The sequence below is a fragment of the Canis aureus genome, chromosome 26 (assembly GCF_053574225.1).
Source record: "Canis aureus isolate CA01 chromosome 26, VMU_Caureus_v.1.0, whole genome shotgun sequence".
Taxonomy (NCBI): domain Eukaryota; kingdom Metazoa; phylum Chordata; class Mammalia; order Carnivora; family Canidae; genus Canis; species Canis aureus.
The window spans coordinates 13,380,770-13,408,567 of NC_135636.1; the positions used below are offsets into that span (position 1 = coordinate 13,380,770).

General features: G+C 35.0%; 1 protein-coding gene and 2 long non-coding RNA genes across 10 annotated transcripts in view; 2 read left to right on the plus strand and 1 right to left on the minus strand.

Annotated features, from left to right (window-relative positions):
• Positions 1 to 27,798, minus strand: part of MACROD2 (mono-ADP ribosylhydrolase 2) — a 1,919,734-nt gene that overhangs the window by 1,196,271 nt on the left and 695,665 nt on the right. The gene's annotated exons all lie outside the window — the stretch shown is intronic.
• LOC144297916 (uncharacterized) overlaps positions 3,566 to 27,798 on the plus strand; it is a 141,159-nt gene continuing 116,926 nt past the window's right edge. For 2 of the 5 annotated variants that reach the window (XR_013364853.1, XR_013364849.1), the window contains exons 1-2: positions 3,582 to 3,634; positions 13,109 to 13,313. This is a non-coding gene — a long non-coding RNA (uncharacterized LOC144297916). Of the gene's footprint in view, positions 3,635 to 13,108; positions 13,314 to 15,097; positions 15,560 to 27,798 lie in introns of those variants that run through there. The other 3 variants (XR_013364850.1, XR_013364851.1, XR_013364852.1) reach the window with 3 other exon arrangements.
• LOC144298790 (uncharacterized) lies at positions 23,430 to 27,743 on the plus strand. The gene is made up of 2 exons (XR_013365673.1): positions 23,430 to 23,530; positions 27,054 to 27,743. It is a non-coding gene; the product is annotated as an uncharacterized LOC144298790 (long non-coding RNA).

Sequence of the window (27,798 nt, forward strand, 5' to 3'; positions counted from 1 at the left end):
AGTGTTCACTTTCTCAGTATGCCTAGTACTATCACTTGGATTCTTTTTTTTTCAGCTCATAATGGTCAAAGCTGTACAACAGAGCAGGAACATGAGGACCATGTATAGAAAGACTGTAGTAGAGTAAATAAACAACTTAGGGATGCCACTCTAAATGAGGGAAGTACAGCATGAGGTATGATCAAATACTCATCAGCTAAGAGGGTAGGCTAACATTCCCTCTACAGAACTGGCTGACTGCTCATAAGAAAAATCAAAATCACTACACTCATCAAGTATACTCACATATATGCATACATACACGTACGTGCACACACACGAGATAAACAGCTCTATAGTAAATAAGTAGTGTAGGGGCAGTGCTGAATGAGGTGTCAGATCTCTTAAGTCTAATGCAGATTTTAAGAGGCAGTGTGGAAGAAGGCAAAGTATTGTTTGTGTTTGAGAGGCAGTTTCTTAGATACAAGATTCTCTAACTAGCTAGGTCATCTAACTTCCATGACACAGCAGACTGAAGGCTTTCAAACTGGATTTCAGTGAACAATGTTCACTCCTGTGAACACCAGGAGTTCACACCATGGTGACAATAGAAGGAGCCATGGATGTTCTCATATGGACTCAGACTTTCAACAAATTTCACCCAGAACCTGATTTTGTTTGAATATAGGTTTTTAAGATTTTCTAATGTAAAAAAATAAACAAATTTCTAGGGTCTCTTCCAACTCTTATATTTTTATACCCCAAATTCCCCTAGAAGAGAAAAGAGCTAGATGATTCCATTCACCCTGTCACAAACAATCTTATCCTCCAACTTCTGAAGAATTACCGATTTGGCTACATTTTAGGATGGCATGTTATAAACATGGCCATACAAGGTCAGTGGCCTCCAAGTTATCTGATGTTTCACATTTGACAAAAAGGTAGAAGAAAAGAATATGTTGATGCAGTGTTTCAGTAGGAAAAATCAGGCAGGAGAAAGATTAACAAGAGTATAGGGAAAGGGTGTTAGTTTCTAGCCCACTCCTTATACTTTTGCCAACTCAGAGAGAGAGAGAGAGATAGAGAGAGAGAGAGGCAGTGAGATAGAATCAGAGAGAAAAATAGAGAAAGGAGTTGTTAATCTGATTGGTTAGTGTATGAGCTGTTGATTGAGTTTAAATTGTATAAAGCCACTCTCTTACTTGATTCATACTTTCAAGTTTGAAGAGCACAGGAATTTCTGCATAAGTTTTGAACTGCAGCTCCCAATGAACCACTAGATATTAAAGCAATATTCAAATGCCCCATTCACTAGCATTGCTTGCATGGAGCTCTCTTGATTGCTCCACTAATAGAGTTTTAGCAGGGCAAGACTGAAGCATTCCTGGGTTCCTTGGATATCAAAAACTCCTGTTTGCCACCAAAAATAGTTGAGGAAGAAATATGCAAAAATACAACATGAATGTTCAGGTTAGATTGGAGTTCTTAGTATAACATCCAGCCAGCCTTACTTTTGTAGGTAGACCTTTTCATATATAAATGGCACACATTCTGAACTCTCATATTTCCCTTTTTCTTTGAAGCTCAGCAATATTCAAAGCCAGCCCTTGAAATCTGGAACAATATTTGCTAGGTACAATTTTACAAGATGCATAGTAATGATAATTTCTTGTCACCCAGAACCTAGAAAGTGTTTAAAAGTGAGTCTGTTAAAATATCTGATTTTCTTACAGGGTATGGTTCATAGGCCACACTTGTGGGTGAGGCCATTTCCATGGTTGGACTGAGTGGTTTTGTTTTGTTTTCTATCAGAAAAGCACAGCATAGAGTATCAAGATATGACACAGGTACCATGTAGTAGTCAGGAATCTGGCAAGAAACAATTCACCTCTGATGGTACAGAGACTGGAATGAAGGGCTTCCTTAGATGCGATGGTAGATTTCATGCAACCAGGAAGATACATCAAGACATGAAGATATGGGCAAAAACAGGAAGAAATTCTTAGCCCAGCAATGAAAGCACAGGGAGAAAATGTTGTTACTGGAGGCTTGTGAGCACTGGCTCCATGAAAGATGGTCTCTGGACAGGAGCTATAGTCTTGGACGAATATAGCCTCTGCCAGAAATGCAATTCAAAGCAGGAAGGGAGAGGTAAGAAATATTGCAATCTTTATCTTCCTCACTCCTCTCATTTCCTGCCAGTGACTCCCAATGGCTAATCCATTAAGTGACATATATCGAATGGCAAAGGAGTCCAGGTTATATAGTCCAAACTATCAGCCTGTTGGTGGCACAGATTAGGGTAGAGAACAGATCTGGAAATATACATGTGTAGTGGGACAATTGAAAATAGCACAGATGCTTAGCCTAGGAAAATATATATGCACAGAGGGGGTTTGTGAAACCCCTAAAGCCTATATATATATATATATATATATATATATATATATATACACACATATATCAGGTTAAGAAACTGAGAAACTGAATATATTAATGACTTTCAAATCTATATCTACAGGCTATATAATCTTATCTTCCTCCCAAGTATGGGAGACATATACATATATCTACCTACTGAAATAGGTAGATCTTCTCTCATATATCTCTATATCTATCTATCTATCTATCTATCTATCTATCTATCTATCTATCATCTATCTATCTATTCATCTATGATTAGACATCTCTCAGATATCCATTGGGCATCTCAAATTCAAGGTACTCAAAACAGAAATAATTATCTTCCTCCTTCTTTAAGATGTGTTCCTTCTCACAGATTCCCTTTTCTATTAGCTTGAATCAACTTCACTAGACAGGCCAAATCTCTCACTCTTTTTTCCCTTCACTCTGAAATCACAGCAGTGACTAAATCCTGTTAATGCCACCTCTGAGTATCTTAGGAATATATACTCTTACTGCTGATCATGTTACCACTTCCTTGATGAAGAACTCCATCACCTCTGGCCTGGACCACTGTCCCTTCACATGTTTTCCCTACCTCTTACTTCTTCCCATCAGTCTATTCTCCACAAAATCATGGAATGACTTTTCTAAAAATAAAATCCCATCATGCTATTCCCTTAATTAAAACACTTCATCTCACCCTTTTACTTATAGCAATTCAAATCTATCCAGAGTCAATTGCATGCACAGGAGATTTGTCTCCACTGTTCCAAGTGAGTAACAGAGTTTTTTTTGTTTGTTTTGTTTTGTTTTTGTTTTTTTGATAGCTTTTGTTTGTTTGTTTGCATATGTTTTGAATGTCTTTCTCTCATCTTCACCACAATTTGCCTGGTGAGTTTCTGTTGACTTTTTATTTGAAACTAATGTTTAAATTACAGGAATGTTGTAAGAATAACATAATGATCTCCCATATATCCTTTCTTAGCATTTTCATTCATTCTTTAAAATACATTTTCTGGAATACTTTTTATGGTCCTAACCCCATCCTGTGAAGTTCATTTCCTCTTTTTCTGTGAACTGTTTGCCCCCCCGCCCCTTTATTGTGACTGCACTTTCTATACCATTCTGTGCTTTGTTTATCTGTCTGCATGTCACTTAACAGGCCAACTTCCATAACAACAAGGGCAATGTATCATGAGGGAGTAGTGCAGAGCTTACCTGCAGCATGTATAAAAGAGATTTGTGCTGAGTAAGTGAGTGAATGCCCAATCTTATGATTAAGAAATTTAAAAAGACATAAGGGTATATGGGTTTTTTATTGTGTGTGGTTTTTGCCTTGTTTTGTTTTGGCTTTGGTTTTGTCATCCTATAAATTGAATTGGTGCCGCTAGCTTCTCTCTATTCCAAAGGAACTAGAAAAAAAGAAAAGAATCTGTTACTCTGTGAAGAGACATTATGACACCATCCTGGGTGAAACTTCTTAGTTCATATAGACACTTGAGAGGAGATAAGTTCAAAAGGAGAGAATCCCTGATATACTATGTGATGGCCCACGTGAAAGATTGTGCCAAATGTGCTACATAGTCCCTGACAAGCATGGGCGGACTAATTATCTCTCTTGGGGAAACCTATAGATTCCTTGCAGAACTAAGAAAGTTCCCAGCAATGAGGTGAACAGCCTTATCAGCAGGAGGCAATGTAAGATATCTGAGGCCCTGAAAGGGAAAATAATAGATCTAGAGTCACATCTATCTGTACAGACCATATTGAAGGATGTCACATACATCTACCTACTATGGAATGGGAAGAGGTTTGGAGGAACATGGTGGTGATTCAGAACTAGGACAAGTTCCCAGCAAAGAAGATACATAGGCATTTGCTGATTTGTCTTCATTCTGGGCAAAACTTCCTTCCAATACATAGTAGCCCAAATGCTTATAAGCTGTAAAGTAAGGAGCATATAGGTTTGTGTGTAGGAACTAAAGCAGGGTACCTAAGACCCAAGGGCAGCCAGAGCATTTTCAAAATAAGCTCATCTATAGCTCTATCAAGTATAAATGGTATTTCAGATTTGTGGCCTTAAAAAGCAGTCAGGGAAAATGCACTCCAGGAGAGGAACCTAAGGAATATAGAACAAGTGTGAGGAGTCAGGACTCTAAGATCTACTCTAGCATATCAATGAGCTGAAGCAACTATCCCCTAATGAGGATCTTGGGAATAAAAAACAAGTTTAGATAAGGACTAAATGGATGAGGGGGCAGTAAGCCTACCAAAATAAATGTATAAAATTCTGAGTGTTCAACAAAAATGGAGTACAGTCACTAGTGTAAGTGTTGTGCTGGGAATTTTATGAGGAATTTGTCATTCCTTGTACATCATGACTAGACTGTTAGTAATATGCAGCAATGGAAATGTTTCAATACATTGCATCCAAAAAGAAGTCAACCCTCAGCAAACATTTATTGGGAATTCTGTCAATGATTTTCATAGTTATATATGACAATTTCCTGTATTTTAGGTCATTCATTTTGCTTATCCCTCAAATACCCTCTCCTCTAGCAACTATCATTCTGTTCTCTGTACCTACGAATCTGGTTTGGTTTTGTTTGTATTCTTTTGTTTTGTTTTTAAATTCTGCATATAAGTGAAACCATATAGTATTTGACTTTTCTTCCTGAATTATTTCACATAGCATAATATCCTCACAATACCTCAATGTTGTGGCAAATGGCAACATCTCATTCTTTTATGAATATTATATATATGTGATATTATATATTAGATATATACAATATATATGATATTAAATATATATATATGATTTCAGAAATCTGTCCAGATTGACCATTTTTAAGTAGAATTGTTTGGGGTTTTTTGCTATTGAGTTGTATGAGTTCTTTATGTATTTTAGATACTAGCCCCTGATCAGATATATGACTTGCAAATATTTTTACCCTTTCAAGTAGGTTGCTGTTCTGTTTTGTTGATGTTCTTTCTCACCATAAAAAGCTTTTTAGTTTGATATATTTCCATTTGTTTATTTCTGCTTTTGTTGCCCTTGCTTATGGAATTAAGTCCAAAAAAAAAAAAAAAATCACTAACACTGTCAAGGCATTATATTTTCTCCTAGGAGTTTTATAGTTTCAAATCTTACACTCAAGACTTTAATCTTTTTTGAGTTATTATTTTTAAATATGGTGCAATATAGTGGTTCAGTTTCATTCTTTGCATGTAGCTGTCCAGTTTTCCCAACAACATTTATTGAAGAGAGTAAAGAGATTGCCCTATTGTATATTTTGTCTCCTTTGTCATAGATAGATAATATATGTGTAGGGTTTTTTTTTTTCCCCTAAGCTCTCTATTCTGATCCATTGATCTATGTCTCTTTTTGTGCCATGCCATACTGTTTTGATTACTATAGTTTTGTAGTATTGTTTGAAATCTGCAAGTGTGAAACTCTATTCCTTCTCAAGATTGCTTTGACTACTTGGGTTCTTTTGTTCCACAGGAATTTTAAGATTATTTGTTCTATTTCTGTGAATAATACCACTGGTATTTTTATAGTCTCAATAAATTTAGGGGCACCTGGGTGGCTCAGTGGTTGAGCATCTGCCTTTGGCTCAGGTCATAGTCCCGGGATCCTGGGATAGAGTCCCACATCAGGCTCCCTGCAGGGAGCCTGCTTCTCCCTCTGTCTACGTTTCTGCCTCTTTCTCTGTGTCTCTCATGAATAAATAAAATATTTTAAAAAATAAATAAATCTTAAAAGACTGAATTTATTTTATTTTAAAATAAATTTTAAAAGACTGAAACCACATGGGTGGCTCAGTCAGTTAAGTGTCCAACTCTTGATTTCAGCTCAGGTCATGATCTCAGGATCCTGATACTGAGCCCTACCTAAGGCTCCATGCTCAGCAGGGAGTTTGCTTGAGATTCTCCCTCTTCCTCTCCCTCTGCCCCTGCCCCCCACACATGTGTGTACTCTCTCTAAGATAAATAAGAGAGAGAGAGAGCGTGTGCACAGGAGGGGCAGAGAGAGAGAGAGAGTCCCAAGCTCTCTGTTTGATTCTGCCTGTTTTGCAAATTACCTATCTATTCCTGTCTTAAAGGAGTGGCTCTATGTAGGAGATGAAACTTTTTTTTTAACCCTCCTCTAGTTCTTGGTTATCTCTCAAGCTAGGCTCTTTTGATTTTCTCCCACCAGTGGGGTCCAGAAATCCAATCCCCCTAATTACCCAATGCTGGCACTCAAGAGGTGTTCTCTGTGTGGGTTGTATGCACCCATTGGCTCTGGCTGGGTCATGTGACTGGTGCTGCTGGAGAGAGGCAGGGGTGCTTGCCCATCAGGTGTGAAGGTACCATGTGAGCAGCATGGGGCAAGGGCATGTGTCCATGCAGCATATGCTGTGGGAGGGGGAGGTCTACTTGCATGTTGCACCTAGCAGTATCACCTAAGTGGCACATGGGGAGGTGGTGCTGCTCACCCACATCTGGCATTATCATTCAAGCAGCTGGGTCTGCTCACCTGCTGCTATTAGATGGTTGGAGTAACTGTACAAAACTCACACTCAAAAGAACCAGCAAGGTAGACAGAGCCCATAAAAATGTCATCTGCCAGTGTTTGGTTCCCAGAGAAAATCTTGATAGACCTTTGCTCCTCTGGCATAAGCTTTAGGTTTAGCGATTTCCTTCACCTATATCTAGACTCTTTTCAAAGTGCTGCTTTTTGTACTGAGTCCTGGGGAGAGTGGGTCTGTGCACAACCCCTTTAAGAATGAAAACAGTTCCCTATAGCCCTAGGTTTCCCCTGAATATAATTCCCTGGTTTTCAAAGCCAGATGTTTTGAGGGCTTGTCCCTTTTGTGTAGGACCCAAGGGTTAGGATGCCATGTGGGATACAAACCCTTGCTCCTTAGGGAGAAGTTATATTTATATTTTTGTTGTTGTTGTTTGAAATCCTTCCTGATTATAGGTCACTGTGGGTGATGGTGGTGAGCACATCTCAGCCTTTCCTACCTTTCTTGATGTGGCATTTTTATCCTTTGCTGTGGAGTAGGTATCCAACTAGTTCTCAGGGATTTTTTTCAGAGTGATAGTTCCATATACAGCTGTATATTTGTAATGTCTGTGGGAGGAGGTAAGTTCAGCATCTTTCAACAATGTCACCTTTTTTTTAAAAAAAAAAAAAGATTTATTTATTTGAGAGAGAGAGAGAGAATACGTAGAGCACGGGGAGGGGCACAGAGAGAAGTAGAGAGAACCTCAAACAGACTCCCAGCTGAGCATGGAGCCCAGTGTGGGGCTTGATCTCATGACTATGAGATCATGACCAGAGTCAAAATCAAGAGTTGGATGCTCAACCAAGTAAGCCACTCAGGTAACTTTACAATGTCATCTTGAACCACCTCTCTGTATTTTATTTTAAAAGATATATAAGGGCCACATCTGTAATAATAAATAGTGAATATAAATAATTTCCATTCACAATTGTATTAAATGCCAGAAAATAATAAGAACTAACATTAATTCATTCTTTACTATGCACTTTGCCCCAGGTTCAGTACCTTACCCTTGAAATACAATTTTGAATAATTTCTGTATACTAAGGTACAAAATACCTGCACAGTATGTTAGAGATAAAATTTTAAAAGTATGAGCACTTCCAAGATTATAAATACTCAACTTGCCAATACCTTGAAATAAAGAAATTGCCATCTGCTCAGGACCCTCCCTGCCCTCATTCTCTCCTGCCCCCAACTCTCCTGGCAACATGGGGATCCGAGTAATCCAATATCTCTTTCTCAGCAGTTCTTATTTTTCCCCTTAAGAGTTCTGTACAATTCATGAACCCTCCACATCCCTTAGGACTTCAGTACTTCATGGCTCATTTGGTGCTACCTCAGAAAATTTCCCTCAAATCCATAAACTTTCCCTTTATCAGATGTTTTTTTGTGTTTCCAGTTCTTATCTGGTTACCTCAGGAATATCAATTCACCTATTCTATCATTAATTCCTTCTCTTTTCTATTACCCATTCCATTTTCAAGGCAAAAATTAACTTAATCATGTTGATAAATGAAAAAAGTATCTACCACTAATGCTATATTGACAGAAAGAAGAGAAAACTCATATATTGTGAAGCAAAATTGCACAGCACAATGAATCCTACTGCTTTTAAGTATAACCAGAATTTCTCTCTAGAATCTACATGAAATTTTGTATCCACATCCTGATCTTCTCATTATATTACTTTTGTCTTGGGCTTCATAACTGAAATAAGGAAATTCTTAGTCTTTTTTTTTTCTATTTTAAAATGTAAAATAGTTTTCTTTTTCTGCAAAGTCTCTTAGAAATTATTTCCTTTACACTATGAGTGAAACAAATTTTATGGGCTAACCTAAGATCCTAACCCATTTAGAAATAAATTGTTCATCAAAATGAATTCTGTGCTCTAAATAACTAATTTATAAATATACTTTTAAAATGCAATCTCTTTGTATGCTAGAAACCGAATATAAGGATAAAGCATATGATATTGCTATGGAAATTATGCCATGGAATATAAAACTAAATATTAGAGATGCTTTTCTAAAACCACTAATTAATTTTCACACTAGTTGAGTTATGCAACCATACATGCTTATTTTATCCTTGAAATTCTTATCAGTTTCCTTTACAGTTGAAATGTTTAAGAAAATTAACTCAAATATAAGATATAAAAATATAGTAAGAGTGTAAGACCTTCCCAAAGCCTAGTTTTGATATGCCCAATAGTATATAAAAAATTCTCTATAAATTCTCCTTTGTTCTAATGACTTGAAAATTACAATGATCCAGGCAAGCAATCCATGCAGTAAATAATGCATTAATAACTCACCTACTTTTAAAAAGAGGTTCAAGTCTGCTTATCAGAAAACATTTAATCAACCAAAATGCAATGAACTAAATATAAACAAGAAAAGGGAGTTAAAGGAAAGGAAAGCAAGATGGAGAAAATAGGTAGATTCATACACAGATATATGCCATGAAATATTTGGATATAAGTGGGCCGCTAGATTTGGTTCTTAGAGTTCTAGAAGCTAATTTAAGAGAGGAAAAAATGTTCAATTACAAGATTCACCATGTTTACAAAGTAAAAAACTAGCCTAATGGAACTTCTTCAGGAATAAGAGCAACTATTTCTGATACTAAAATCCTTAAGTGATCCTCAGCATCTTCAACTACATTCTTAGAGCAATCTCAATGACATAATCTGTAGTGCTGGGGTAGATATTATCCAAACAAGTAGATGAACCTTCAAAGCTTAGTTGGATAAAACCAGCTCCATGGGAGCTACTAGAGTGCTGTTAAGGAAATGGGTCCTCCAGTGAATTTAGTCATAAACTGTTAGATCATCTATAATAATATATGGACTAATTATCTTTTAGTAAATCATACATAAATATTAATTCCCAGTCTATGTTTTGGAAAATACTGAGCATCACCAATTCCCATGTCTGGATCCAGCTACTTAATATGGCTAGGGAAATATAAGACTTCATGTTTTAATAAGCAGTGAAGCTCAGGGAAGCATTCTGGGTATGAAATTGCCATTGAACAATCTAAGTAGATTACTTCTGCTTTCTACAATAAACAAGTGTTGATATTATCCTAAAATGGATAATGATATTATAAATACTGAAGTAAGTAACGCTTAATGCTATGTAAATCCAGTGGCACAAGTGACCTCCTGGTTAAACAAAAACATACACAAAAACAAGGCACTAGAAAATTGAAATTTCTATGCTTATTTTTTCTCCTAATAAATATGAAATTGGCTAAGTTTATATACAGCTTTTTAAAAGAGTCATATTGGATCTATTTTCTTTAATAAGATGTGTACTCAAGAAATAACATTATTGTACAAATTGGTACTTTGTAATTTCTTGAAACTAACTGAAGTTTACTCTTCTGAATTCCCTAGGTACATTTCAGAATATTATGGCTTTCAATCTCAGATTTATCTAACAGTGCTTTTTTATATTTTTTTAACTTGCTTCACAGAAAATAAAATATAATAAATTAAACTTTTAATCTATTCTGTCACTGAAAGTGACTTCCTTTTAAAATCCTGACTATATAACTCATTTGCTAAATTGTCCTAAAGCTTCGTATTACTTCTTTATCTCCATTATGATAAGAATAATAAATGAAGTAAACCAAACTATGAAAGAGAACTTTCTTTTTCTTTCAGATATTTAATTTTAAAATGTCATATTTTACAATAAATTTATAAAACAGTATAATAATGTCAAGATTCATATTTTAAACAGTGTCTTTCTGTTCTTTTTATATTGTTGGAAATGTCTTGATAAAGCTGGGAGCATGTGGGCTAAAGCTTTATAAGATCAAGACTGGGGATACAGGTCAATCAGTAACTGTAAAAGGGATGGACAAGTTTTCAATACACAGCTGAAATTAATCCCTTCTAATTTTTATGATCACCTGCTATGCAAGAAAATTATGAATTCTGGGGATCCCTGGGTGGCTCAGCGGTATGGCGCCTGCCTTTGGCCCAGGGAGCGATCCTGGAGTTCCAGGATCGAGTCCCACGTCGGGCTCCCGACATGGAGCCTGCTTCTCCCTCCTCCTGTGTCTCTGTCACCCTCCCCCGTTGTCTATCATAAATAAATAAATAAATCTTTTTTTAAAAAAGAAAGAAAATTATTAATTCCAAGGAGATAAGGTTCCTATTGTCATGAAGCTCATAACCTAATAGAAGTTTGATTCATTTTTTAAAAACCACAGGCTGTGTTAAATGCAATAAAGATAATAAACAGATATTATGAGAATAACAAGGGATATAAAATTTGGATTGGTGGTCAGACAGAGCCACTCTGAGAAGGGGGTATACTTAAGCTTTACCAGAAAGGGAAGGAATCAATTATTCAGTGTAACCTAGGAAATATATAGAAAGTAACAAGGCCCTGAGGTAGGAAATTTTTTTTATATATTTCAGGAACTGATGGAGCCAAGGTGGCTAAAGTTTAGTGAGCAAGAGATGACTTGTATAGAGGCCAATCATGTAGGGCCATAAAGGTCCCACTAAGATCCTTTATTTTGTCCTAAGGAAATTGAAAAATCCTGAAGGATTATAGGAAAGTGACAAGGACACAGGCAATGCATTTAGAAAACAGAATGAATTAACAAAATTAAGCCTTCTTTAATGACCCTAGATACTAATGTGCCTTAAGAAATCACTTTTGAATAAAAGAAATCTTAGATAAACAAAAGCAAGTTAACTGGCTATAACATATAACAAATTTTATGTTTAGAATATAACAATCTCTCTTTTATTTGTTTTAAGGCTCTTGCTATTGATGGGATATTTATTCCTTATTAATTTCATACATGCTGACCCAGAAGCCTCTAAGAAGATTCTTAGAACTAGGTTTTCTTTCCAAAGGGGAGGGGACAAAACATAGAAAAGTATGAATGATAACATAATGAACACCTGTATTCTCACTATTAATGATTTTTACTTTTTCAGATTTACTCACATTACCAATAATGTTCATATAACACACTTTAACTAGAGTAACCTAGGTAATTTTCCCAAAAATGAAGTCCTCTTTTCCTGGTAAGTATGCTATAAATTGGCTAAATTTACTGAACTTTATTAATCAAATTTTGGTGTAGTCACTGTTCATGAGGGGTGCAATTCTCTGATCATTGTACTTATAACCAAAAACACATATATAAGAAGCTGTTAAGCACTTGTGTCATTTAAACATTATATGTGGCATCCTTAAATATATGAGTCAAGAAATGTTCCCAATGGAGTGATCTCTTCCAAAATGCCTCTGAGGGGGAATGGGAAAAAATATAGCTAAGCTGAACCTCACCTGAGCTGACCTCATCTGAAATGACCCAAGAGCAAAAGGAGAGGGTGGCTCTCCCACTCTGATGGGGTATTTGTTTCAGTACACAACACTCTGGTTTCTCCATGCATCCTATTTCTGAAGGATGATCTCAGAAACAGAGATTAGAAGATGAATCCTGTGCTAGAGTTGCCACTCCACCAAGGCACAATCTATACCTTGATTATTACACAATCATCAGCTGATAGGAAGTAAGCCAAAGTTTTCTCAGGACAAAGATGGTTTCACCTGTTTATTATAAGCAATTTTTAGGGGCATGGGACTTTAAAAACATCATGACATGTTTATCTGCAACAAACAAACAAAATCCAGGAAACTTCTTCTTTTGCATACTCAGTCCAAAACTATGATCACTTAAGCTCATGTCTGTCTGCCATCCCTTTGGCATTCCTCAAACAAGTCTACTTTATCTACAAAGGTCTCACATGCAGGAGTGTGCATATCCTGGAATTGCAGATATTCCCTGATTTCATATGTACAAGCCAAAGAAAATACTTTTCACAATGTCTGCAGTATAGGGCAGAATTTTGGAGAAATTACTTCAAGGCCCCAACATCTTCAATTCATGGGCTTACAAGCCATTTCAATTTATAGCCCTGTGCATAATTGTGACAATTACCAGATCAGAAGAAACACTTGAAGCCCACTAGACGTTCAATATCTTCCTCTCCACATTCCCCAAATGAGAGAAACTGAATATAAGCAACCACTAATTGACAGCAACCACTAATTGACATAGATACAACTACTTTCATCATCTATTCACTATCTTAATAATCCTTTCACCACAATTTATCTCTTTAGTGGCTGAGGCTTGAAACCAAATCAGAAGCATATTGCTCTGGCTTCTCTTCAGTGAAATTAAAAGAAAAAGGTTCAGTGTATGATGGATGTTTTCAGAGAAAGTATTTGCATTTTTTATAATATAATGCCAACTGTATCACAATCTCTATAAAGGTGCAGACCATGTCCAGCCTATTTGCCAATGACACCATATTACTTCTGCATGGTAAGTGTTCAACCACTATTTGTTGAATTAATGCTGGGTGATGTGAAGTGTAACATGATAATTTGACAAATGGAAAGAATAGATTGAATGTGGATAACTTACTATTAGTAGTTTATCTTTATGGAAGTATTACATTCTCATTAAAATAATTTATGTAGATTTCTACCTGCCTTGCCTTTTCCTTTTTGGTTGCTATTATCCTACATCAGCATGAAGCCAGAGACTGAAAACTGATTTACTTTCACAACACGTTTCCTGCTATAAAATAATAGCTCTGAATTTGAGAAGCAAAAATGTGCATTTGGATATGATATTTTAGAGGCTAAACACACACACACACAGAGTTTTAAATACTCAAATCCTCAAATTGCCCAGAATTGCCAAATATGGTGCTCTCTTCCACTGATGAGTATAGGATTGTACAGGGCTGTGTTCTAGGATCTAGTTATTACCCTTTTAACTCAAAATCTCTATATAATTAAAGAAAATGCGTAGCAATAACTTTCTTTAAAAAAGTACTAACAATACTGTAAGCTTATCAGATCAATCAAGATGTATTATAATATATTTTCTTTTTTTCTCAGTATGATTTCTTCTAAAAAGAATTCTTTTCATATAATCTGACTGTATAAGTACTGAAGAAAGCAATGCATAAAAATAGAACAGGACATTTGAATTTAAAAATAACTTTTTGAAACTGATAGCAATCTATTTATACCCTGATAATTCAGTTTTGCTTTATAAATATACATGTGTGTATGCAGAGACACACACGTGTGTGCACACACACACACCCTATACTTATACATTCATAAAAAAATATATTGAACATATTTTATGCACCAGGTCCAGGTTTTGGTGCTGACAAGACAATGATAATCAAAAGCAGACATGATCTCAGGTTTTCTCAAGCTTGCAGTCCGAAGGGCAGAAAATTTTTAGTGAAATAATCCCATAGCAAAATGCAAATTCATCACTGCGACCATAAACTGACATATATATGGTATGTTAACAGCACATAGTAGAGGCACGCGGCTTTGTTGGAAGGGCTAGAAGACCTGTTTTATTTAGAGGCTGGAGTTTTCTGGTACATGAATAAAGTGGGATCTGAAAGTTGAGTAGGAAGTAATTAGGCAAAGAGCACAAGTATGACTCTGAAATGCTGGGGATACAATCCTCAAACAATGAAGAAACAGCAGACACATAAAACTAGCTGTTATCCCTCAGGTATAGAGTTACAGGTCCTATTCTTTATACTTCCCAGAAGTCTTGTAGAATCAAGCCACCACTGTCTATAGCAGCAACCTCTGTAGAGTACTCTTATGACTTCTCCTTCTTTTCTTACTCACCTTCTCTACTCTTTTACTGTTACTTTCTGGCTCCACTTTCCAAATAAAAACCCTACAAAATAAAAACCCAAAACCTAAATTATTTGCCTCATGTTATGATTTTTTATTTGCTTATTTATGTGCTTGAGAATGAAAACTAAGACACTAAGCATGACATGAATGAGATAAGAACAAAACTGTATAGGTCTGAAAGGCATTTTAAAGGTGGGAAATAACTAGACTTGTTTTTCAATAAGATGTTTCTGTCTGCAATGCAGATAACAGATCAGATGGAGGTAAGAAAGGATGAGGCTCAGAAGTTATTACCATGGTCCAGGTGAGAGAGGATGGTGGATTACATCAGAAAGGAACCATAGTGATAGAACAAAATGGATGGATCCCAGAGCTATTTAGGTAATAAAAGCAACAGGGTTTAATGATGAAAGAATAGTGTTAAGGATGACTCCTAGTTTTTTGCCTTGCATAACTTGATGGATATGGTGCCAATCACTGAGCTATTAGGGACCACTGAAGAAGTTTGGAGTAGAATGAGAGAAAACAACAGGAATGCTTTAAATCTAGGTCAAATTTCAGGTATCTTGGAGATATCTTGTAAGAATTACAAAGTAGGTAGATAGATATATGATTCTGGAACCCAGAAGAAAATTTCAAGCATTTCTGATTCATCTTTATTTTGGTGGTGATGGAGTCTGTGAACCCTGGATTATATGTAATTAGGTCTTGAGGACTTCCAACTGAGTTTGAGGAAGCTGGACTGGAAAAAGAGACTAAATAGCTTGAGGCAGAGGGATGGGATGAATATCAAGGGGATGTTTCATCATAGAAGCCAGATAAAGAGGGTATTTCACAAAGAAGGCAAAGGTCTATAATACCTATCACCACTGGAGAGGCAGGCAGGTAAGGTTATTGTGATAGACCATGTTATGGGTCCCAATTCACTTCCCCATATATCCAAATTATTTACTATGTAACTTTGCAGTTCCATTCACTAAAAGAGGTGGAATACATTTTTCCATTTGAATTTATTTGGCCAAGTGACTTTCTTTGGCAAAAGAAAACAAAAGGGGGGGGGGGGGAGGCAAGCAAGCAGAATTGATGGCGTACAGTTTCTGAGCATTTCTACTTGCCTTCTTGCACTTCTGCTATCCTCATGAGAAAGACATGCCTGGTCTAGCTCATGAGTCCCAGGAGAAAGAGACTGTGGAACAGAGCCCAATGGTTCAGCAGATGCACAGATGTAAAAACCAAACAAATACACAGTGTTGCGTGCCCCTCAAGTTTTATCATTGTTTATTATGCAGCATTACCTTGATAATAGAAAACTGACATGCTGACTAAAAACCTATATGCTAGAGTAAGAATGCAGGTCACTGATTGGTGTAGATCAGTTTTGATCTGGAGACAAGGTAGTGAGAGAAGCTCATGGATTTGAGAGAAGTTATATGAGTCATTGTGCGCTTTTTAATTTTTTTAAAATTTTTTTTGGCATCGTGCTTATATGTCCTAAATGGCTGAAGCCTACACCCAAAAGAGATTTTCATGGGAACAGAAAGATCCTAAGAAGATGGAAGAAACTGATTATCCAAAATAAAGAGGGAAGATAGGATAGGATAGATAGAAGATATGATAGAGAGATTAGGTAATATGTTATGGGAGTTCATATTAATGATGACACAGGTCAAGGGTAAGGTTGGCAGGTCTTATAAAGGACCAGAATGTTGGGTTCATGTACACTGCTCCTGATAATAATATAAATTTTTCTTCATGCTGTGCTTATTTCCATAAATATGAAACTCAAGTAAAGTGAAATTAAAGTTTGGTAGCATCTATTAGTGTCATTTATAGTGATAGAAGATCTTACCATTCTTTAATCAAAGACCTCACTAGTGGGAAAAACAGAATAAACCTTCTGTCTTTTGTATGTGAAGTCTAGTATAGAATGCTGAAAACATTATAATATTAAAATGAAAAGAAATACAGTCGACCCTTGAACAACAGGAGTTTGAACTGCGTAGGTCCACTTGTACAAGGATTTTTTTTCGATAAAGACAGTACATTATTGAAAATGTATTTTCTCATCCTCATGATTTTCTTAATAATGTATTCTTTTTCCTAAGCTTACTTTATTGTGAGAAGACAGTGTATAAAACATATAACATACAAAATATGTAATATTTGTATTATTAGTAAGGCTTCCTGTCATCAGTAGGCTATTTGTGAAGTTTTAGGGAATCAAAAGTTATATGTGGATTTTCCACTGCTCAGGGGATTGGCAATCCTAATCCCTCTGCTGTTCAAGGGTCAAGTGTAAATAAAAGATGTATCTGTCCACAATAATATTCATTTTTTATTATTTATTTTATAATTAAATATTTTTAAAAGATAACATTAGTTCTGACATTGACTAGATTTTATATTTTATTTTTATGAATTATAAAATAACTAATTAGAACACTTCAAATTCTGATGATAGTAGATAAAATATTTAGCATTCTAGTTAAGTAAATTTGAGGAAATTAACATTTTTATGAAACATGAATTAATATTCAGATAAATATCAAGTTTTGCCTAACTTTTAAAGAGTCAGTATAAATTCTCTGTAATTTAATGCTGTACTCTAAATCAACCGTTTTTTTAAAAAAAAATCCCAAATAGGTTTCTATAGTATTAGAATACAGATGCAGCAATTTTTATTCTAAATTTAGACTTCCATACAATATCAAATTAAAAGATAAAAAATACAGATAATTTCCAAAACCAAGAGAATACCCAAATGTGTTATAAATATTTCATATTTTTCAAATTATTTCAATAATAAAATTTACACCAAGATACCACTTCCTCTTAGAAAATTAATGTTTGGCACACCTGGGTGGCTCAGTGGTTGAACATCTATCTACCTTTGGCTCAGGGAGTGATCCTGCACTCCCGGGATCGAGTCCCACATCAGGGTCCCTGCAAGGAGCCTGCTTCTCCCTCTGCCTCTATCTCTGCCTCTCTCTGTGTGTTTCTCATGAATAAATAAAATCTTAAAAAAAATAAAAGAAAATGTTTATTCTTGGTCAGAATTAAATTTAAACATCAATCTTTGTAGGCTTATATAAGATGAAAAAAATTTTTCATATTACTAAAATGAAGTATCTGAAAAAATAGACAATTTAGAATTCATATTTTCCTGACATTTTCTGAATTACATATTTAGTCACAAATGCCTATGCTTAATTTTGACTGAAAATCTGCACAGTACTCTATTAATTATTCCTATTTTATATTTGTTTTTTTAAGTTCCAAGCAATATCATATAGTAGATTAATCTTTGAAGCTTTCTATGGTTGAAATATCATATTCTCTTTAGAGAGATGGTAAAGTGTACCTGAAGGACATTTTCTTTATTTCTTTCTTTTTAATATATTAGAAAATCTAAAATGTACAGCTCATATCAAACCATCACCATTGCACTGAGAAAGTCTGAGTTCATTGCCAAGATAGCACTTGTTCAATCTCTGATGGCTGCAAGAGAATGGGTGGTAGGCACATTCTCATTACATGGTACATGATAAACATGTTCCAAAATGGTAGCATTTCTATTTTTCATGTGGCATTGGCTATAATTCAATTTATCCCCAAGTAAAATGAAGAGACCCTGATAAAATGCTGAAATGTAGTAGTGTTGTGTCACTATGTCAAGCTTTGTTCAAATAAGACAAGCTCCAAAGAGGTAAAGATAAATGAATGGAATCACAAGAGATTTGTTGGCTAAAATAGTTCCTTTGTGAATGGCATGAATTCCTTAAATTAATGACTTGGGTGGCTAGAATTAAAACCAAGTTCCATTTTGTTCTATTATTATTAATTTCTACACCCAAGGTTTCTGTGAATATATCCAGTTTTTTTTTTTTTTTTCTCAGCTATTCCAGAAAATCACAGGGCATAGAGCACAGAGATGCTGACTTTTTAACATCCAATCTTGCTTCTGGCCTAAGAATTGTGTTCTGTTCAATGCAGCAAGCCAGGGGCAACTCCTTCATCTTTGAAAATCTAAAGTGAATTCAAGTTGAAATAGCATTAACTAATTTGGAATTGGGGTAGACAACTATAATTTTTACATAAAATATATAAACTTGAAATAATATAAAGGCTCTCTAGACTCCATCCTTATTCTCAGCAACAAAACATTTAGGTCAATTTCTTTTATTTAACAGTTTTCTAATCTCCTTAGTATCTCACTTAAGTTTTTTTTTTTTTAATAATCAAATGTAGACATTAAACGTGACTTCCCTACATATAGATAAACATACTTCCTGCTCCTTAATGGCTCACAACAAATATTACTGAGGACCTGCAGAGTGTCAGCCACTATAGTAGGCACTGGATTCAGTGGTTGAGTATATACCTAGGTATATGATAATAGATAGTAAAACAATAATTTAGAAAGCAACAATAAAATATGCTACAAGAGTGCTTTTATCTCTGAGCATGGCATGGACTAAATGGCGGAGATGTTCAGGAAAGGTTTCCTTGAGCACAAACACATACATGTTCAGGGATGAGTAAGAATTAACAAGGTCAAGAGGACAGCTACCCAGGTACCCCTCATTTCATTACTAAAATGACAATGGTTTTCTAACCTAGCTCTCAATCTTTCTCTCCACATTCTAATGTGTCACCACATCCTTATGACTCTCAAATAATTCTGACATTCTCTTTAGCCTCTATCTTGATGCTTCAACCTTATCGCACAACTCCCCTGTCCCCAACTCTTGACCTAAACAATAAAAATCATTGTTGCTGGATTAAGGTTGAGCTGTGTCCTAACTTCACATCATTTGAAGTTTGAGGAATGAAGACAGGAAAGTCCTCACCCCTACTGACAGGCTGGCTATAGAAGAATGAGCCTCAGTCTTCTCAAGCTGGATTGTAAAAAACATGTTACCCTCCTATGAACCGCTATTTATATTGTTTAGACTAGATAGTAGCACCACAACTGAGAACGTGATGGGTTAAGTTGGCTTCTGTGGGCTATTCTGGGAACACACCCAAAATTTGTGGCTTTTATTTTTCTATTGAAAAATACCTTCTAAGTTCTAAATAACCAACTCACAAATGACTTTTTGGAATTGAATGGTTTGTAAAATGAGGGACTGACTGCACTTAGAATGAAACAATGTAGATTAGAAGAAAATTCAATTGAATTAACAAAAAAGCAGAAAGATGAAAGGCTATTCCACAAAAGCCAATTAATTCCTATGAAAAGATACCACTGGCCAGTAAATTAGGTCCTTTTTGAAACCTACATTAACTCTTTCAGGACACAGAGTAGTAGTGCATTGATGCCTTAGTGATTTGAAAAGTATCCTCAAAAGGCCTCAAATTAGTCCCAGCACTGGGTACATTTGATTCATTATTTTACATGAGGCCATGGAAAATACAGTTATCTAATCAAATAACTAAGCATGAATGTAACAGAATGATATGTATGAGGCAAGCATAGTTGCTATAATATCCTTATATGTTATAGACTGTACACACACCCCTTCTCAGTACAAACATTGGTTCAGAAAATGTAAATTCTTCAACTTTGACCCAAATAGGGTTATAAGATTCACTTTTTTTCTCCCTCCTAGGTCAAACTATTTCTTTGGCAAAAAATAAACCCTTGAAAAAAGGTGCCAGAAATTTCTTTTACTAACAAGTGCTATTAAATCCCATTTTAATTTTTAATTTTCACATGCCAGCTCTTCTCAAAGGAAAAAATTATGATTTTGCAACCATGGATGGTCACAACAGAGGACAACCACAGGTGTTCCTTGATCAAAATGGAAAGACAGACCCCTAGAAGTGAAAACCTGAAGCAGCTGGGAAGCCAGAATGGTTATTTTGGTTGACTGAGTTCATGGTGAAGAGGACAGATTCAGTGTGCCATCCCCAAAGGAGTCAGTTAGCTTTGCTGTATTCCAGAAATAAATATCATTTTCCCAATATGTATGGAATAACCATGATATTGTAATACTAGAACTGGAAGAGATTTTATTTTTTTTAATATTTTATTTATTTTTTCATGAGAGACACAGAGAGAGAGAGAGAGGCAGAGACACAGGCAGAGAGAAAAGCAGGCTCTATGCAGGGAGCCCAATGTGGGACTCGACCCCGGGACTCCAGGATCATGCCCTGGGCTGAAGGGAGCGCTAAACCACTGAGCCACTCAGGGATCCCCTGGAAGAGATTTTAGAGATCATCTGATAAGAATCAAACTATAAGCCTTCAGGGCTCTAGAAATTAGGATACAAGAGACAATGGGGGGCACCTCCTAAGTTTCCTACCTTCTCAGTAAACTTCCTGGTAATAAGTTTTCATGGGAACCAAATGATCTCTGGTTTCCTTTTTACAAAGCTCTGATCTCAACCGCTTGATTCAAATGTCTCAATAAGGTAAGGCATCTTCTTAGCTAACCCTACCTCTGCATATCACAGAGGTCTATAAAAATATAGAAGGTACTTAGTCATAAGTACATTATGTTTTCCATTGAGTCTATTCATAGGGTACAAAGCTTTTAAAAAACAAAACATTGGTAATCAATTTTTGTTTGATATATTTTGGAAGATATGGATAAAAAAGATTGAGGCTAAAAAACCCAAGTCAAGTGCCTCACCTTCATTCATTTCAAGATACCTGCAAAGGCCCTGATATGATTTCTAGCACAGCCTCCTGAAAATCAAAGACTACAAATGATTTAATAGAAATATAATGTAGGACATCTAAACGCTACCCACTTGACATTGTTGGAGGAAGTCATGTCTAAAATGTACCCTACAAAAAAGTAAATAAATAAAATGTACCCTACATCCTGAGAAAGTAAATGTACTATATTGGTATCTATTGCTGCAAAACAAATCATCCCCAAATTTAGTGATTTAAAAGAAATTATTTATTACTTCTTATGATCCCGTGGACTGGGTGAGTGGTTCTTCCAGTCTGCACCAGTTTGGCTAGGGCTTGGTTACAATAACATCACTGTTGTGTTAGAGGCTTTAGTGGGGGCTTCCCTACAAGATGTTTTTCACCCTCCAGGAGGTTCAAACTGTGAACCAAAAAGTCGCAGCTACAAGCGCAAGCCCAATGCAAAAGCACTTTTTTAATCCTCTACTGGAGCCATCTCTGATATTTGTCCCATTGGTCAAATTCAAAACTGTATGGGAGGGGCCTACTCTCTGTGTGAAGATAAGAATATAAACTGTGATAGTTATTTTGTTACAATCTTCTATATTTTAAGTTTTAAAAATTGAATCCATTTAGTACCAAATTAAATAGACTTTTATCTGAAAATATAGCTTCTATGATTTTACTAACATAATTTTTATTCAAAGATTCAAAATCTATCTTTATGCCTATGTGGCTTTTTACATACATAAGCCTCATGTCTGTACTACTTTACTGCTATACAAATTTCCATACACTTAAAAACAATACAAATTTATCCTCTTATAGTTCTGGATATCTGCAGTCCAAAATCAGTTTCACTGAGCTAAAGTCAAGGTGTCACCACTATGTTTTTTCCTGGAGGCTCTGAAGAAAGAATCTGTTCCCTTGTATGTTCAAGCTTCTGGAGGTTGCCCATATTCCTTGACTTGTGACCTCTTTCCTTCATCTTCAAAGTCAGCAATGTTGCATCTTTCTACACTTTTCTTCCATAGTCTCATATCTTTCTGACTATAACAGAGTAAGGTTTCCCATATTTAAGGACTCCTGTAATTACACTGGGCCTACCCAAATTATCTAGGATAATCTCCCCATCTCAAGGTTCTTAATCATGTCCCTTTGGCCATATAAAGTAATATCCATAGATTCCAAGGATTGGACTGTGATCTCAGAAGGGCCATCATTTGACTACCGTAACATGTTTTTGGGAAACCACATCTAAATAAATCTCTAAATGTAAGTCATATTGAACTGCATTGGAGAAACTGCCCATTAAAACAAAAACAAAACAAAACAAAAACAAAAACTCTGGCATTTCGTGATTCCTTTTTAATACAATTCAAGCTTTTAAATAAAGTTTCCATTACTTTAGAACTTTAAGTTGTAGTTTAAATATTTTAGATCTATTTTCAATACTTTGCCTAGAATTAGTGTCTAGGACTAAGCACTTTAGCATGTGAAAGCAATGTATCTAGCCTGTGGTACAGATTTCAATTATGATTTTACCATTTAAAAAATAAAAGTTGAATTTTCATGGTACAAATGAATTGAAATAGAACACACTTTGAGGTGAATTAATGATAGTTTATATTAGGTACTATTATCTCTATCTCTATTTCAAAACTGTTAATAATCAAAGCTACATATGATCCTGGTTGCATTTCTAGACTTTCATTAAAGGTCTATTTTCCAACTTACTGCAAATGCAACCTTGGAGAAAGTCACTATATGTGACAATGACTTCAGATTGCTATGATTTTTGAAGTTATTAAAACTTCTGTCAGCAGTCAGATCCAGCTCCATTTCTCACAATAGAAAATCATTTACAGGCACTGTCTCCTTCTTTCTCAAACTATTGAAATGGGTTCTCATGAGATTCACATTCTGTTTACAAACAACTAAAAATGACCCAACTATAACGGTAGCTCAAAATTAGCTCTGATAAATTCTTCCAATAATGGCTTTATAAAAGGGCCTCATAAATCCTTTATTCAAATCACTATGAACAACCTGTAAGCAAGGTTTGGGGGCAGAATCTTAAGGTAGATGAATGATAATTCTCTGTGATTCCAAATACTCTTTTTATATTCTTGTACTCCTTTTTTTTTTCATGATTGTAATAATGTATGTACACTGAACTGTGAAGGTAGATGAAGAAGTGTAGCATGTCAGGTCAGTAAAAATTCTTGAAAGCATTTGACACATTTTTTCTTGTCTAATACATGTTTTTAAACAACTGCTTGATTTTTCCTGACTTTTTTTAATCCAATAGGCCTATTTTTAAAAACAGAGTGTGAATCTATGACCTCTATGACTGGACTCAAATATTTCATTCTTAAAAAGAAAATGTTACTTTGTCAAATTATTTCTTTATAAGCATCAGATAATCCTTTGGACTAATAGAGAATTTCTTAAAGGTGTGGCAGATTTGATTTTTTAAAATTTGTTTTAGGTAATTGTAATCATTCCTACATTCTGTCATTGGGAGAACAGTTCTTTTATTCTTCTTACATTTCAGTATTGCATATAGTAGAGTAAGATTAGCAAATAGGTAAATTCATGATTTACATAGTGATATCACCCCAAACAGCATGGTTTTTAGAGGATGACCAATGAAGTAATAATAAGCCAAATATTATCTTCTCTGAGTTCTCTATGGCCAAACACAATTAAAAAAATATTGCTTATGAAGTAAGAATGATTTTTAAAAATGTTTGGATAGGTATACACAATACACTGTCTAAAATAAAGTGCCTACATGAAATTGAATATGTGCTACAATAATTTTACACAAACATGCATGAATATTGGCATAAATAATTCAAATTCTGAACCTCTCCCTACTTGAAAATTAATAAAAGTTGGATTTCACTTTGTTAATGATGACAATATATATATGACCAGAAATGAACACTATCCATTTGGTGATAAAGCTTTGAAATGAATGTCAGATTAATTATTTCTGAGTGATTTGCTTTTTTCTTGCTGAAATCCAATATATTATTAAGATGCCTAGACATTCCTGATAACAGAGCAAGGTGAGGCTTCTGTCAGCACACACAAAGGAGCTGAAGCAGAACTCACAATAGTACACACAAACCAGGTTGCTAATCTACAAAGGAGCTTGGCCCACAAAGGGCCAAGATGGCAGAAAAAAATCGCAGGAGAGTGCTACACTTCAGTAACCAGATTTTCTACGAGCTCATTAATATTTACCAAAGCCACAAGAGCTGTTTTTTCTTTCATTTAGCCAAAAATGCTTCCTTAAAATTATTCTTATATTGAGACAGCATTAGAAAAATAAACTATGCATATAAAAGAAGCCCCAAATTAAAGACAAGCAGCTTTTAAGATAAGTCTGCTTTCATTGTGAGCATCTGTACCCAGAAGACCATTTACACAAATTAACATATTTTATCTACTGTAAAAAAAAAAAAAACACGAAATAACTCACATATACAAGATTGTTTAAATTACTATCAGGGAATGCTTGAGCATTATTATTACATCCCACAAAAACATAAGTCCTGATAACCAAGTCAAAGATTTGCCACTTAAAAAGAAAACTAGTTGGAAAGGTATTTTTCTTCTTCTTTTTTTTTATTATAAAGGATTTTATTTACTTATTCATGAGAGACACAGAGCGTGAGGCAGAGACAAAGGCAGAGGGAGAAACAGGCTCCATGCAAGGAGCCTGAGTGGGACTCCATCTCCAGTCTCCAGGATCACACCCTGGGCAGAAGGCAGCGCTAAACCACTCAGCCACCTGGGCTGCCCGGAAAGGTATTTTTCTATTACAAGCAGTGTTTTATTAACTTATTTAGCAGGATGATCAAGAAATGAATGTTAAATGTAAACAGATCTGGGTTTGCATCTGACATTAGCTATGCAGTATTGGGTAGATTACTCCATCTCCCTGACCCTTAGATTTTCCATCTGTAAAATGGTTAATAAAACCTACCTCCTGTGGTTTTGAGAAATTGAAGACTGTGGCCACTAAAAGCTGAATGTAGCACATGCCCCATTCAAATCCTTCAATAAATGTTAAAAGTTTATGTTTCTGTAATTATTTCTTAGAAGAACTTTAGAGATTACAGATAATATAAAAGTTACCTATCAGCACACTACCCTGAGAGAACCACAATTAGCAACTTGTGAATATCCTTCTAATTCTTTATATGCATGCATGCATACTTTCCAACTTTTTATTTTGTATATGGAATCCTACTTTGAATATCTCACTTTTTCCCCTGTTCCCCTCACAGTATTTGGGATGATTCCAATATTTAATCAATATAAACAGTAGTGCAGTGTGTGTCTGGCAATAAATATTCATATATATCTTTAATTATCTTTTAACTCAAATAATGTTATAATAAATATCCCACAAAGACATGTGAATATTATTTCATTCGACCTGAAAACATGCATTTGTACATAGCTCACATTTTTCTAATTTTTTAATACTTAATTTTTTAGTAGATAATACCTTTGTCTTACAAGTTGTCTTTAAATCAATATAATATAAATAAAAAGTAAACAGTAAAATACCTTGCTCTCATTACTGTGACTTATTTACCAACTTTCCACCATATCTACCTTGCAGGTAACATTAATGTATGTATATAGTCTTTTAGATATATCTATGAATGTATAATATAAACATATATGTACCCCTTTATTCCATAAAGGAAAGCATAAAATACAAACCATGCAATTTTTGCTTTTCCACTTTTAAGAATATGGTTCATACTTCTTTCTATATCAGTATTTATCCTATTCTCTTATTTACAGTTGCATAGTAGTCCATTGTATATTTATACCCTGATTTACCATAATTCTTTTAAACTGCACCCTAATGATTGGTATTTATCTTCATTCCAATGTTTTGCTCTTGAAAAAAAGTAATTAATATTGTGACGTGATTAAAAAAGTGATTAATTTTATGTATGCAAACATATCTTTAGTTCAGACTAATATTCAAAATGTTTATTAATTTATAGGCCATACTAGTGTTTATCATCTGATGATCAGTTCTGTATGTCAGTTAAATTCTTAGAATTACTCACCTCAGTTCCGTATACTTTTTAAAAGGAAAAAGAAAAAAGATGTAACTTTGTATTCTTTTTTTTTAGATTTTATTTATTTATTCATCACACACACACACACACACACACACACACACAGAAGCAGAGACACAGGCAGAGGGAGAGCAGGCTCCATGCAGGGAGCCCGACATGGGACTGGATCCCGGGTTTCCAGGATCATGCCCTGAGCCAAAGGTGGTGCTAAACCACTGAGCCACCCAGGCTGCCCATAACTTTGTATTTCTACTACATGAGTAACTTTTTTTTTTTTTTTTTTTTTTTTAACATGAGTAACTTTCTGTACTCACTGGGTCTCATTCCCTGCAGCTCCTGGCTGATCTCTGCTACTTTGGGCAGCCCTTCTACATGTTTTAGAGTTTGTAGATTTTATCAGTCTCCTAATCTTACAGATATATTTATTATATCATTCCTCTATATCTTTTGCTCACATTTCTATTGAAGCATTAACATTTTCCTTTTTGTATTCCAACATCATGCTCCGTGTTAAGGTTATTTGTGATTTTTTTTTTTATTTCTTATCTCTTAATTTTTATTTGGGAATGTTTTGAAGATATTCTTATTTATACTACCTCTATTTTTTTTTTCAGAAATAACGGATTCAAGGAAACAAGAAGTAGATTCATTCACTCATCAAAAACATACCAAATGCCTGCACGTACCAAATATTTTTCTAGCCACTGATGACACAGGGGGGATTAAGTTCCAGTTCTCTTTGCACTTATATTTCAAGAGGGGAAAAAAAAAAAACAAAGAAAGGAAGGGGCTAGATACTGATAGGTGAAATAGGTTTTGTTTTGTTTTTTGACAGGATAAATAAATTTCCCATTTATTGATCAGAGGCCACCTTGAAGCTAAAAGGAGTTACCAAATACAAACATCTTTTTTCTATGACTAAAGTCATTCTTTCGATCAGAAAGAAACATTTTAGTATATTTTTAGTCTTTAGACATATTTCATCTTGGTTAATTTTTTTGAAATTATTCTGTCTTAATTCTATTTTACCTTTTATAAATGGCTTGACTAAACAGCTTTCAGAAACTTTTTTCAATACTCTCCTAAAATGCCACAAAGCAACCATATTTATCCTTAAATTTCAACATTGATTCAAGAGATGAAAGAAAACACTTGATAAGGACACAAATAAATATAGAGATGTGGTGAGAAAATCAAAGTAGTTCACCAATAACTGAAAAACATATACAGGAACTATTATCAGAAGTGGAAGTAAAATTGACCACAATGCTTACAGAAATAATAAAATAAACAACTAACTCCTAGCATGTTTGCTCTTTTAACATCCTGCTCAGGCCAGAGGGTTTCTGCTCTTCCAAA